The sequence below is a fragment of the Spinacia oleracea genome, chromosome 3 (genome assembly GCF_020520425.1).
Source record: "Spinacia oleracea cultivar Varoflay chromosome 3, BTI_SOV_V1, whole genome shotgun sequence".
Taxonomy (NCBI): domain Eukaryota; kingdom Viridiplantae; phylum Streptophyta; class Magnoliopsida; order Caryophyllales; family Amaranthaceae; genus Spinacia; species Spinacia oleracea.
The window spans coordinates 138,447,649-138,459,792 of record NC_079489.1 but is presented as its reverse complement, the minus strand read 5'-3'; the positions used below and the strand labels follow the sequence as shown (position 1 = coordinate 138,459,792).

General features: G+C 41.4%; 1 non-coding gene across 1 annotated transcript; it reads left to right on the top strand.

The window, feature by feature from the left end:
- Positions 1 to 1,096: 1,096 nt before the first annotated feature.
- LOC130471101 (small nucleolar RNA R71) lies at positions 1,097 to 1,203 on the top strand. The gene has a single exon (XR_008931777.1). It is a non-coding gene; the product is annotated as a small nucleolar RNA R71 (small nucleolar RNA).
- The last annotated feature ends 10,941 nt before the right edge of the window (positions 1,204 to 12,144 follow it).

Genomic DNA, 12,144 nt, shown 5'->3' with positions numbered 1-12,144 from the left:
GGACCGTTACCTGCAGATTCTTTACCACTTCTAAGAACTTACCAAACTGCTTGTCTAGCTTGTTCTTTAGCTGACGATGAGGGAAGGGAAGTTTGATAGGTGGAACTTGTATCTCAACTTTCTTCTCAACCCTTGTGTCAGCTTCCTTCTCCTTGACCACCTTCTCACTTTCTCTTGGCACAGCACCACTGACAGATACTTCAACCTCTTCCTCTATAGTCATAGGCGGCCCATCATACTCATATCCACTCCGCAAAGTGACAGCATTTACAGACTCTCTGGTCACAGGCTGTGAAGGGAGTTGACCTTTGAGTCTCTCTGCAAGAGTAGTAGCCATTTGTGCCAACTGTTTATCAATGATCTTGTTATGAGCAGTGAGGGCATCGATTTTGGCATCCTTTTCGCTCAGAGACTTTTGCAATTCTAACATCATATTCCGCATCTCAACAAGCATGGGATCAGGCTGTGTTGGTTGAGGTTGTGGAGGAAAGCCAGGTGGTCCACTAGGCTGCGGGTTGTAGTTACTTCGCGGTTGGTAGGGCTGCTGTGGTGGTGGTTGGTAAGGTTGTTGTGGTGGTGGAGGGTGTTGAATCTGGTGGGGGTTCTGAACATTAGTACTCCTATATGATAATAGGGGGTTATTTTTATACCCCTCATTGTATGAGTTGAGTACGGATTGTTCTGCTTGTAGGCCTGGAATGCATTGCATTGTTCAATAGAGCTCCTACATTCCGGTGCATAGTGACCTTGCATCCCACAACTATTATAGAAATTGGCCAACTGAGCACTCATTGCGGCGACACCAGCTTGTTGGGTGACTTGGGAAGATGCGTTTTGCATATTATCCAGCTTGTGATGTAGGGCAGTTAGCTGAGCAGTAAGCTGTTCAATAGAGTTCATCTCATGCTTAACACCACGATCGGCAAAACCTCTAGGATTCCCATATTGGGCACTATGGATGGCTATCTCCTCAATCACCTCTAAAGCTCTGGGCACCTCCAGTTGCATAAATCTCCCACTGGCAGCTGAATCCAAAAGACACCTAGACTCATTACCCAGAGCATTATAGAACTGCTGAACCAGGAACCAGTCCTCCAGACCATGGTGTGGGCACTCTCTTTGCAAGTCCTTGAATGTTTCCCAAACCTCGAACAAACTCTCATCTGCTTGTTGAGAGATACCTAATATCTTTCCCCTTAGACGAGCTATCTTCTCAGGTGGGAAATATTTAACATAGAACGCAAGGGCCAAAGAATTCCAATCGGTGATTTTCATAGCTGCGCGGTTGAGACTATTAATCCATAGCTTTGCCTTCCCACTCAATGAAAATGGAAAGAGTATCTCCATAGTCTGCTCTGGTGTTAAATTCTTCTGCTTAATGGTGGCACAATACTGAATGAAAGACTAAATATGGAGATTAGGATCTTCACCCTTTTCCCCACCGAATTGGTGTCTCTCGATCATGTTTATCAGCTGGGGTTCGATCTTGAAATTCTCGACCGCAATGGAAGGCATGATTGCCTTGGGAAGCATAGACAGACTTGGTTTAGAGTAGTCTGTAAGCCTTGGCACAAGTGGGGGTGGCGGTGGTGGTGCTTGGTCACCCATCTCTGAATCTGTATGGAATAGATTGCTAATCAGATAGTCGGATTCAGAGTCAGAATAGTCTCTCAATTGTTCAACGAATCTACGCCGTCTACGAAAGGTCCGTTCAGGTTCAGGATCGAACGAAGTCAGATCGCTGGTATGGACAGTCCTGGGCATAAACAAGCAAAAACTAGAAAACAGTCGTGAGATCCGGTCTCAAGGAACGGGAGTCCCTTGAGAAGTAACAAACAATAATCTAGAAAAACAATTAATAACAGAAAATAAAATCGTTTCTCCGGCAACGGCGCCAAAATTTGACAGGCCTAAATCGTACTCTTATCAATGATAAACCTAACGTTCACCAACTAAAAATATAGCAAGGGAAGCAGGGATCGTATCCACAGGGAAACAGCGTTCTTCTACTATTAATGGACTAATCTAGACTACTGGTAACGAGAGTTGGATTGGTTTGTATATTAAACTAAAGCAAATAATCGAATCGGAAAATAACAATATTAAAGGATTCTAGGGCAACGGTTCACCATAAATGCAGACCGGGATTGGACAACGGACAATAACAATCAATTAACAATCATAACTAGGAAAAAATGCATCTCTCGAATCTTATGAATTCCTTAGGATAGAACAACTAACGGGCTCTCGCTACGTACTAGAAATAATTCCTATCTAATAGCCACACACCAAAAACATCAGATTTATACCTCTCGGCGCATAATCTAAGGTTAATCAAACTCAAATCAAAATAGTCCGGCCGAACAAAATTGACGAGCAATAATAATAAGCTATAGAAATTATAATCAATCAATCAAATATCATGTCCACATATAATCCCAATCATGCATTCATGGATCCCCTAAACCCTAGAAATTAAACTACTCACTCATGATAATAAATAACAAAGCAATTAAAATAATAGAAAACATGATTAAAGAAATAAACTAAATTAGAACAAGAAGCAATACCTAATTGAAGAACAATGAATAATGAAAGCTTGAATTTTTTGATTGAAAATAAAACTAAGTATTGGAACAAATTTGAGAGAATAATAAGCTAAGAAAATAAACTAAGGTTCCAAACTAAAAATAATAGATGTCCTACAAAATAATAAAGGCTAGCTTATATAGTTTGCCCAAAAAAATAACATTAAAAACGGAAAAGAAATCACGTGAAATACTGCTGAGGTTGGCGTCGCCCGATCGGGCGAAGTGCTCGACAGTCGGCCCGATCGGGCCAAGTTCCGCCCGATCGGGCAGTTTGAGAAGAGTCAGTATTTGCCTCCTGATGGGCGCCCGATGCGGACCAGGCGAGCTGCGCCCGATCGGGCGCGTGTTGATGGCTGCAATTATCATTTAATTCCGCCCGATGGTCGCATTTCGCCCTCAGCTCTCAGGGCGATTTGCAATCTTCAACATCCTTCGCCCATATCACCGAGTCTAACTCTCGGGGCTCAACCATAGACATCTAGGGCTCCCGAAAGTCGACGATAAATGTCCCGAACTTCCTCGGGCTCGAGTAGTGGCCTAAATCAACATGAAACGGATCTTAAAAATACCAATTTCTCATAATCGAAACCTGAAACTCAAGGCACACTCAATAAAGCATATTAGTACTTAAAACGGCTCCTAAGAGCTCATTTGACGCATAAAAGTACTAAGGGACGGGGGTGAAACACTATATAAAACACACATATCAAACTCCCCCAAGCTAGATCCTTGCTTGTCCCTAAGCAAGGAAATCATCAATGAATACAAGTCCAACTTCACCCCCAACATATTTCAAAATGAAAAACATAATTCAAGGCAAAATCCAACAAGCATGCATCAATGTCAACCAATCAAAACCATTCAACCACTAATCCACCCTAACAATCGTCATGCAAAGCGAACCACAAATGCACAATGGAATTCAAGACTAGTGCTCACACACTCGTCACTCATTTATGTGGCGGATAAAAGATGTACCCGTTCGCTCTCCTCCCAACATATAAGTGAACAATGCCCTCCCAAACTCACAACACTCGTGTGTCTAGAAAAACATATACTCGACCTAGTAGTCGACTCGAAATGCGTCATGTCATAACTTGCATTGATAAACAACTATTTTCACATAAGTACGACTCTATGCACAAAGGTCGGAAGGTCTTCAAAGCTTGTAATGTTAGGCTTAGGTAAGGGTGCGGTAAATTTGGGTATAATGTGAGCTTTAAAGCCTTGGCTTTGGGGAGCATAAATCCTAAAAACAACCATGATCAACCGATATAATGACAATAACTCTCCCACTCAACACATGACAAAACAACAAATAGCCAACACCATACTTTCTTGCCCAAATTCACAATTGTAACCAATCACTCATAAGGATATGAATTTACAGAACTTGATTGAAACAATACTTTGAACTTTTTATGAGAGTAATAGATTTTTCTCTTTCTTTTCTTTTTCAATCTCTCTTTTTTTTCTTTCTTTTTAGCAACCTTCACATTTGTTTTGTTCTTTCATCTCTTTTCATTTCCAACTCATTTTCAACAACAAACATGATAAGACGAACTCCATTTTCAATACCCACTTTGTGCTCAAAATATAGAACACTACAATCCCTCACCTCACTACTATTAGCTCCTCCAAGCTAGGCTTGGGACTAGTAACCAATGGGGTTTCTCATGGGCTTGTAATATGGCTAGTCACCGAATAAAATGGCACAAGCAACAACATGGGCAGAAAAGAAGGGAACAAATGTATCTAGATTCATCTGAAGGCTACCTAATCAGAAAAATGTCTTCGTCCTCCACAATGTGCATGTATATGAGTCATAAAACACTACTAATAGTTGCAAATCAATACTCAAAATCAATGACACAGCAGGAAGCTATCACACATCCTAACCAAATCAACTAGTCAAGCACCAAGTCCACAAATAGTTAGTCGGAGTTGACTCATGTTAAGGCATCAAAGCAATCGAATATCAGATCATGGCTAACACATCTACATTGCCCATCATCAAATACCAAGAATCAAAAACAATTTTCGTTCAAGGGGCACAGGGAAGCATGAAATTGTATTCATCGGAACGTATTTTTGTATTTTTTTATTTTTTTTTTCAAAGAAATAAATTACTCTAGAAAATAGTAAACACATCAAAATAAACACACCAAAAATAAGTAAAAGCAAAAATAATAAGAAAACATACCTAATATGTACAAGTGAGTGAAACACCCCCCAAGCTAAATCAGACAATTTCCTCATTGGCTCAAGGGGTATCGAACCATCTCGATCTCCTCAGCATCAGTGACGGCCCTGGCCATCATCACCATCATCTCGACCATCATGCCCGCTAGGACCTGCTCCAAACCCTCCGTACTGGGTACTGGGTGCTGATAATCTGGGGCAATGTAGCCCTGCCTGGCATACTGATCGTAGAACGGGAACATGGTCCTCTGGTGATCAGCTGCGAACTCACGGAAACCGAGCTCAAGTCTGCCCAACCGCTCATAAATGGACCCCTGCTCCTCCTCTAAAGTCGGGCCACCCTCAGGCCTCCCCTCATCCCCTCGACGCCCCCTCCTAAAGTAGGTGCGAGGCTCTGGCTGGTACTGGTGGGGCTCTGGCTGTGGGTCAGGCTGGGGCTGGAGGTTAGGTTGTTGCTCTTGCTCAAATCCAACATATAAGTAATGAGCCTGACCGGATCTGAAACTAGTGCGACCTTGAGGGTCAGGCAAGGTGAAAAGCCTGTGCCCCTCAAACATCCAATACATGGCTCCCGACCTAAACAACCCGTGCTCACCCTGTAGTCGGCGGAGTCCAGCAAAGAAGGCCAAGTCAAGTAGGTTGCTACCCAGAACTGGAGTCTGGTTAGCCTCAGTGAAGTTAACCGTGGTCATAGCTATGTGGGTGATCAACCCACCAATGGTAATGCGAGGAGTATGGGTGGTGGTGGCTATGGAATAGAATTGAGAGGCCATATGGTGGGCAAGGTTCATTTTATAACTATTCTCCCCTTCTAAAACAAAGCCACCTAGAATCTCAAGCTCTGTGCTCCTGATGTTTTGAGTCTCCTCCCTCCCAAAAATCGTAAACCCCAGAAACCTGTAGAAGACAATAGGGACCGGGTGTTGTATCTTGGAAGCATGCAAATGTACTAAGGAACGGGGGTGAAACACTATATAAAACACACATATCACTCCCCAGTGCAGTCCGGGAGGCCCGCCCCATTTCATACAAGCGGTGGCTATAGGCCAAACCACCCCAGTTGTAACTCGGAACAGCTCTCAAGTCCCTCAGAGCGGACAAGAAGCTAATATGCACCCGACTGTTCCTACTCGGGGCAATCACTCGGCTAACCAAAACAAGGAGGAAGAGCCTAACCCTCTGCTCCGCGGACACACCCTTACCACAGATAGCATCTACAAGCACCCTCACAGAAGCGTGAGAGTCGTCCTCCAACAAATCAACAACAGGGCCGAGCAAGTCCCTGGCAGCGGCCGAGAGCCACGTCAGCTCAGAGTCAAAGGCCACATTCCTCTCAGAAAAAGGAAGACCTGTAATCATAGCAAACTCAAGAGGGGTAATAGTAATCTCCCCCCATGCCATGTGGAAAGTGTTGGTGGTATCCCACCACAGCTCCAACAAAGCCCACAAACGGTTCTTAATCCCCGTTCTCCTCGAGGAACCTCCCATGGTGCGCCAGAAATCGGCCAGGCCCATCTGCGACCAAATCCCCATAGCCTCCTCATCAGCACGGAGAGCCTTAAAGGCCCTCTGAACCTCCACCAAGGACCAGTAAGTACGAAACGGCTTTCCGTCGGCCTACAGGTGAACGAGTTAGCTCAAGACCTATACAAATACAAAGTACAAATTCGAAACACAGTACAAGATTCACCATGCCAGCGCGAGGCCGCTGAGACAAGTGCTAATCCGGATGAAACACCAGGTCGGAAGGGGTCCAACCAGCACCAGGGAAAGTGGGCGCATCCCAGGGAACCATACCCCCACCTGGTGCTTTTATTGCAGCCGCTTCATCATCCGAAGCATCTTCCTCAGCAGCTCGAACCAGAGACGACTCAGCGAGCTTTCTCCGAGTGTGACGAGGCATACTAAATCGAGCAGCATACAAAGAGTCAAAATTCTAAACTGGGGGCTATCCTACACTGCCCACACAAGGTCAAACGATGCAAAATAAAATCCCTAGTGGACCTCTAAATCAAGGTACAAGTTCTACACCAACGCCTAGGCTACCCGCGCCGAAGCAGGTATTCAAATTCCTACACCAACGCCTAGGCTATCCACGCCGAAGCAGGTATTCAAGCTCTACATCAACGCCTAGGCTATCCGTGCCGAAGCAGGTACAAGTTCAAAAATTCAAAAGTACAAGTTCCAACAATTCAAGTTCAAGTGGCTATCAAATAGTTTTCTACAAGATTCAAGAAACTTAAGCATACAAGCATCATTTCAAAGTATGAGAAAATCAAAACTACATGCAATCCTAGAGTTATTTCAAAAGCAAAAACATAAAAAACTTACATGGACAAGGCAAGAACAAGACCAAGGGGAGAAGCTAGTCGACCTTTGAGAGAAAAGAAGCAAAAATTTCAAGTGAATGTGCCTCAAGATGGCACGGCAAGGGGGCACTTATATAGTGCTGCCCAGCGCCAAGCACCGCACCAGCGCCCAGCACTGACCTGCTGCATGCGCAGGTCTGCCGCGCGCGGTCTCCCGTGCTGATTGCATGCCCTTTGCTGTTACGGTCTTCCGCACCAAGCATCAAACATCGCATCGAACCATCCATCGAAAATACGGGTATACACCTGTATCACCAATTACAAACAGATGAATATTTCAAGAATACAAAGTCCAAAAAATACAACGACTCAGGCGCCCAACTCCCAATGGACCCAAGCTCCGGGAAAGTCAGTCAAAGTTCAAAATTTTAAGGGCCAGTAAAAAGCTCTTATCCCCAGCGAAACACATCCCAACGGATTAACTTCGGGTATCAAAGTTCAAAATTCAAGATTCAAAAATTCAAATTTTAGATGCCAAGCTCTGTCCTGAACTGAAGGCGGAAAAGTACAAGTACAAATCGGATTCATCACCAACCGCACCGAGGTAGACTCTATCATTTTTCTAACGCCTGTTTTGTGTAGGTACCGGCGTACAAAGAGTGGTCTCGATTGCAGAACATATTGACCATTCTCCGTCCCTTTCGAAATACTTTGACTTGCGCTTTCCTGACCGAACGCTCAGTCAAAGTGGGGGCTTCGGTAGACACCTGATTTGTGTCTCCCCTTTGGGATGATGACGAAACCATTATCCTTGTTAGGCGATTGGAGTAACTCCAGGCGGAAATCCCAATTGCTAAGAATAGCTCCAAAATCCAAGGTCCAAAATCCAATCCCCGAGGCCGTTCCTCTCCCGGAACTCGGTACAAAATACAACTTCCAAAATTCAATTTCAAAATCCAAGTTCAATCTCAACTAGTGGACCATCCCATTGGTCTTACTAGGCTTTTTCCACTCAAAATCATATAAGGCAAGTCAAATTCGGGCGTCGACCCACAAAACCGAGCATGTCGGGCCCCGTCCCGTAAAACCGGAACTCAAAAACCCGAGAAAGGTTTGTTTTTAGACGCAAATTCAAGCCTTAACCTCCAAGCAAACACTACAAGCCAAACATCATACTATTCATACGTAGGTACACCCATACAAGACAAATCAAGGACGGCATCTTTCCGTCCTTTTTGGCGGTATTCAGCCCACGTCAGCAGCGCCCAGCGCTGGCCTGGCGCCAGGCGCTGGCGTTTTGCACCATTTTCCTCCTATAAATACCCCTCATTTCCTTCGAAAAAAGGAGAGCACAACACACATAACGTCGTAATTTCGACATTACTCCTCACAATACAAACTTCAAAACTCTTCAAAACACATACAAAAAGTCCTAAATTCAAGAGCAATTGGGAGCTCGAGCCTAAGCTTAACTAGGTAAATCCGAATCCCATTTCAATTAATGATGCTATTTTGATTTCAAATGATTAGCAAGTTGGTGTTTTTTTTGTCATAAAAAAACACCACTTGCAACAATCACACATGCTTTTTAAAAAATACAAACTTTTTCAATATACAAAATACAAACTTTCAAGATTCAAGGATGTTCAAAGTTGCTTGCATTCATCTCTTTGAACTAGAATCATCTTCAAGCATGGAGTAATCAAAGATGACACCTTTTAGCATTTAAAGGTTTAATCTTTTGAGATTCAAAACTCCATTTTTCAATATACAAGTTCAAGTCTTCAAATTTCAACATACAAGTTCAAGTTTTCAAATTTTAATAATTTCAAGTTCAAAGTTTCAATCTTTTCAAGTTCAAACCTTTCAATATTCAAGCTTTCAATTTCAAGTTCAATATGCAAAATCTAGGACATTTGGGTTGAGAAACCTCTCCCAAGTTGAGATTTTTGGCTTTGAATTCGTGTCGGGCGCACTTATTTTTAAGGAGCCGCTTGGCATTCGAATCTCATGTGCCCAAGTACAAATTTCAATATCGCAATTTCAATATCGCACTTTCAATATTGCACTTTCAATAATACACTTTCAATACCGCAATTTCAATACCGCAATTTCAATACCGCAATTTCAATTTCGCACTTTCAATTCCGCACCTTTACTTTCCTAGTCCATTTCTAGGCAATGTGGACCTACTCCCTAGTCCTTTTCTAGGGGCTCTTGTATTTACTAATTCCGCACTTTATTTAGTATTGTGATGTTGCTTTATGTGCTTTATTGCTTTCATCACCAACATGCTAAATACAACAAAATACAAAGGTTACATCACACTTAACGAAGATATTTTTGGACAAACCGGTCTAAGGTTCCTTAAATCAATCTTTAAAGCAAAGTGACCACCGTACAATTAGAAATTCTATTTTGTTCTAATTTGCAAACCCACATAGTCTAATCTTAGGGTTTATTTTCGAAACAATGTTGTTCCAACGTACTTGAATATTTCTAAAGCTCGCCGAATAAGCATTTTCGTTCCCGAGCCCGGATCTCACCCATCCATTTCAAGGATTCAAGGCCTTATCCAAAAATAGAGTCATTGTGCGGTCTTCCCAAACGAGACCTAAAATAAGTTTGGTGGCGACTCCTTCGAGGTGCAAAAATAATTCAACGGTTCTCTAAACGAACCGCCGCGTGCCAAACCCCCCACTCATAGGGAACGGAAAAAAAAAACCCCCCTACATCAGGTCAAGAGATTTAAACCCCAATTTTTTTCTATCAGAAATGAGGCATTAATTGGTGAACTCCAAGAAGCTTTAGCTGATGCTGATTGCTGAGTACAAGCTAGAAATTATTCTAAGCGAGGAGGGAGTAATTGAGGTAATAATAAATTCAATTACTCTAGATGTTGCTTCAATTTAAAAGTTTATATTAGTAACTACCTTCTTTTAACATGTTGCACGCCACCTAGATGCTGCTATGGTAGTTACAGGGACAGTTGGTTGTGCAGGACTGAAGGTTGTAGATTTCTCCCACATTTTCCTTTGAAAAAATTACACATCTTTACATCTCTGATGTTTTATTGGTTCTCTTTCTCTATCCTACAGTGGTGGATATTAAACCAGGCAAAGACATAGCTCTAGCTAATAAAGAGACCCTAATTGCTGGTGGTCCTTTTGTGTTTCCTCTTGCACACAAGCATAATGTGAAGATTCTCCTAGTTGATTATGAACATTATGCAATATTTCAGGTACGTTTATATTTGTTTCTTGTGGTCCTCGTGGATACATCTTTATATGGAGATACTTTTCTTAATTTTTTTTATCATCCGTGTTGATTTGGTCATCTGTTGTCGGGCGTATAACAAAAACAGAGGTAAAATGGTGAGGGAACTTGTATTTCCATCTCTTTGCTATGTTATATGCTCCATTGCCTTGCAAAATACTACCCCCTTTTCAATGTGATATTTACAGTTATTGTTTGCACAAATATTAAGAAAAAATAGTGAAGGTGTGTAAAAAGGTGGGTTAATATAATAAAATATGTATAAAGTATGGTAGATGGGTAAAAATATGGTGGATGTAAGAAAAAAATGAATAAAGTAATAGAAAGTGAGTGGAAAGTTGTAATTGTTGTGGGGTAAGAGGGGTAAAATAGGGAATTTTCATGTCCAAAAATAGAATAAAACAAAGTGTAAAGAATGTTATGAAACGGACTAAAACGGAAAGTGTAAAGATCATTTTGAAACGGAGGTAGTATATGTTATAGCTCTAGGTTAGTGGATTATTAGCAAGATTATAGTTGGAGATTAGCTGATGAATTGAATTTTATTTGACTAACGCATAACTAATTTGCCTTGTTGATCATATCCTCGATCAAGTAATTACACATCACACGTTAACCATGTTACCAGTCTACCAACATGGAAAGAGTTATGAAATTTTGAACTTATTCTTGGAGAACTATCATAAGACGCTCCCATTTATCTTCCCTAAAGCTTATTTCAGTTGCTCATATCGCCTTCGCTTTCACCTTTTGATCATTAGCAACCAACTCTAGTTGTCTTATTTGTTACCTTTGCAGTGATAAAATTGCCTAACTATATGTTCAGTGTCTGTGCCTATTTACTCAACCATGGACTTGCACTTTCCTTTCCCCCTTTTCAGATATCTTTGTCCTTTTCCCTTTTTTAGATATCTTTTTCCTTACCTGATAGTCTTATGTCCAAACTTTTTAATGATCTAGAAAATCTAAATCATTTATTACACTTGCATATTCATTTTGTCTGCTGGTGAGTTTCAAAACACATTGGTAACAAGTACTTTATGTTATGTGTTCTATCGGTCTGTTACATGCCTTCATATTATGAAATGGCTCTTTCCTGAAAATAATCAGATTGGAGCATGTATATCCTAGCAAAAAACTATTGTTTAAGATCCTTGAAGTTTTTTTTTTATGCTAAATCCATTAGAGATCTCGAAAATGTAGGATCCTTGACTGTTGACTCTACTTGCATTGTATGTTTCTTGAAAGATGAGTGTTTTTTTATCACCATTCATACCTTTTGTTCGATTGGATTGAATGTCATTTGCTGGTATAGTATATCCTGATTATGTATACACTATACTCTAGAGTCCGGACAGAAACTTTTGCATGATAGAAATGGCTTACTTGCATATTATTTTTAGTGTAATATTATCATTAGTAAGTACGCTTGGGTAGATTTCTTGTTTAGAGATAACCTTCACCATTTGCTGAACTAACCCAAACTAGAGGAACACTGAACCTTAACCAAAAATCTAGCTTTTGATCACTCTGCCACAGATTGCAGGAACTCAAAAAATGATCTGAGCTGAACCAGATAATTATCCTTATCAGATAATTGGACTTATTATGTTCATTTCAGTTTCTGCTAAAATACCTGATTGGGCTACCTATGTTGTACGTGACTGGTGATAACTGTTCGTGAAACTTAATTAGGACTTTGACAGTTGGATGTAAATTGATGTTAGGGCTAGTTAAATTACTTCTTTATATAATAAACCCTAATT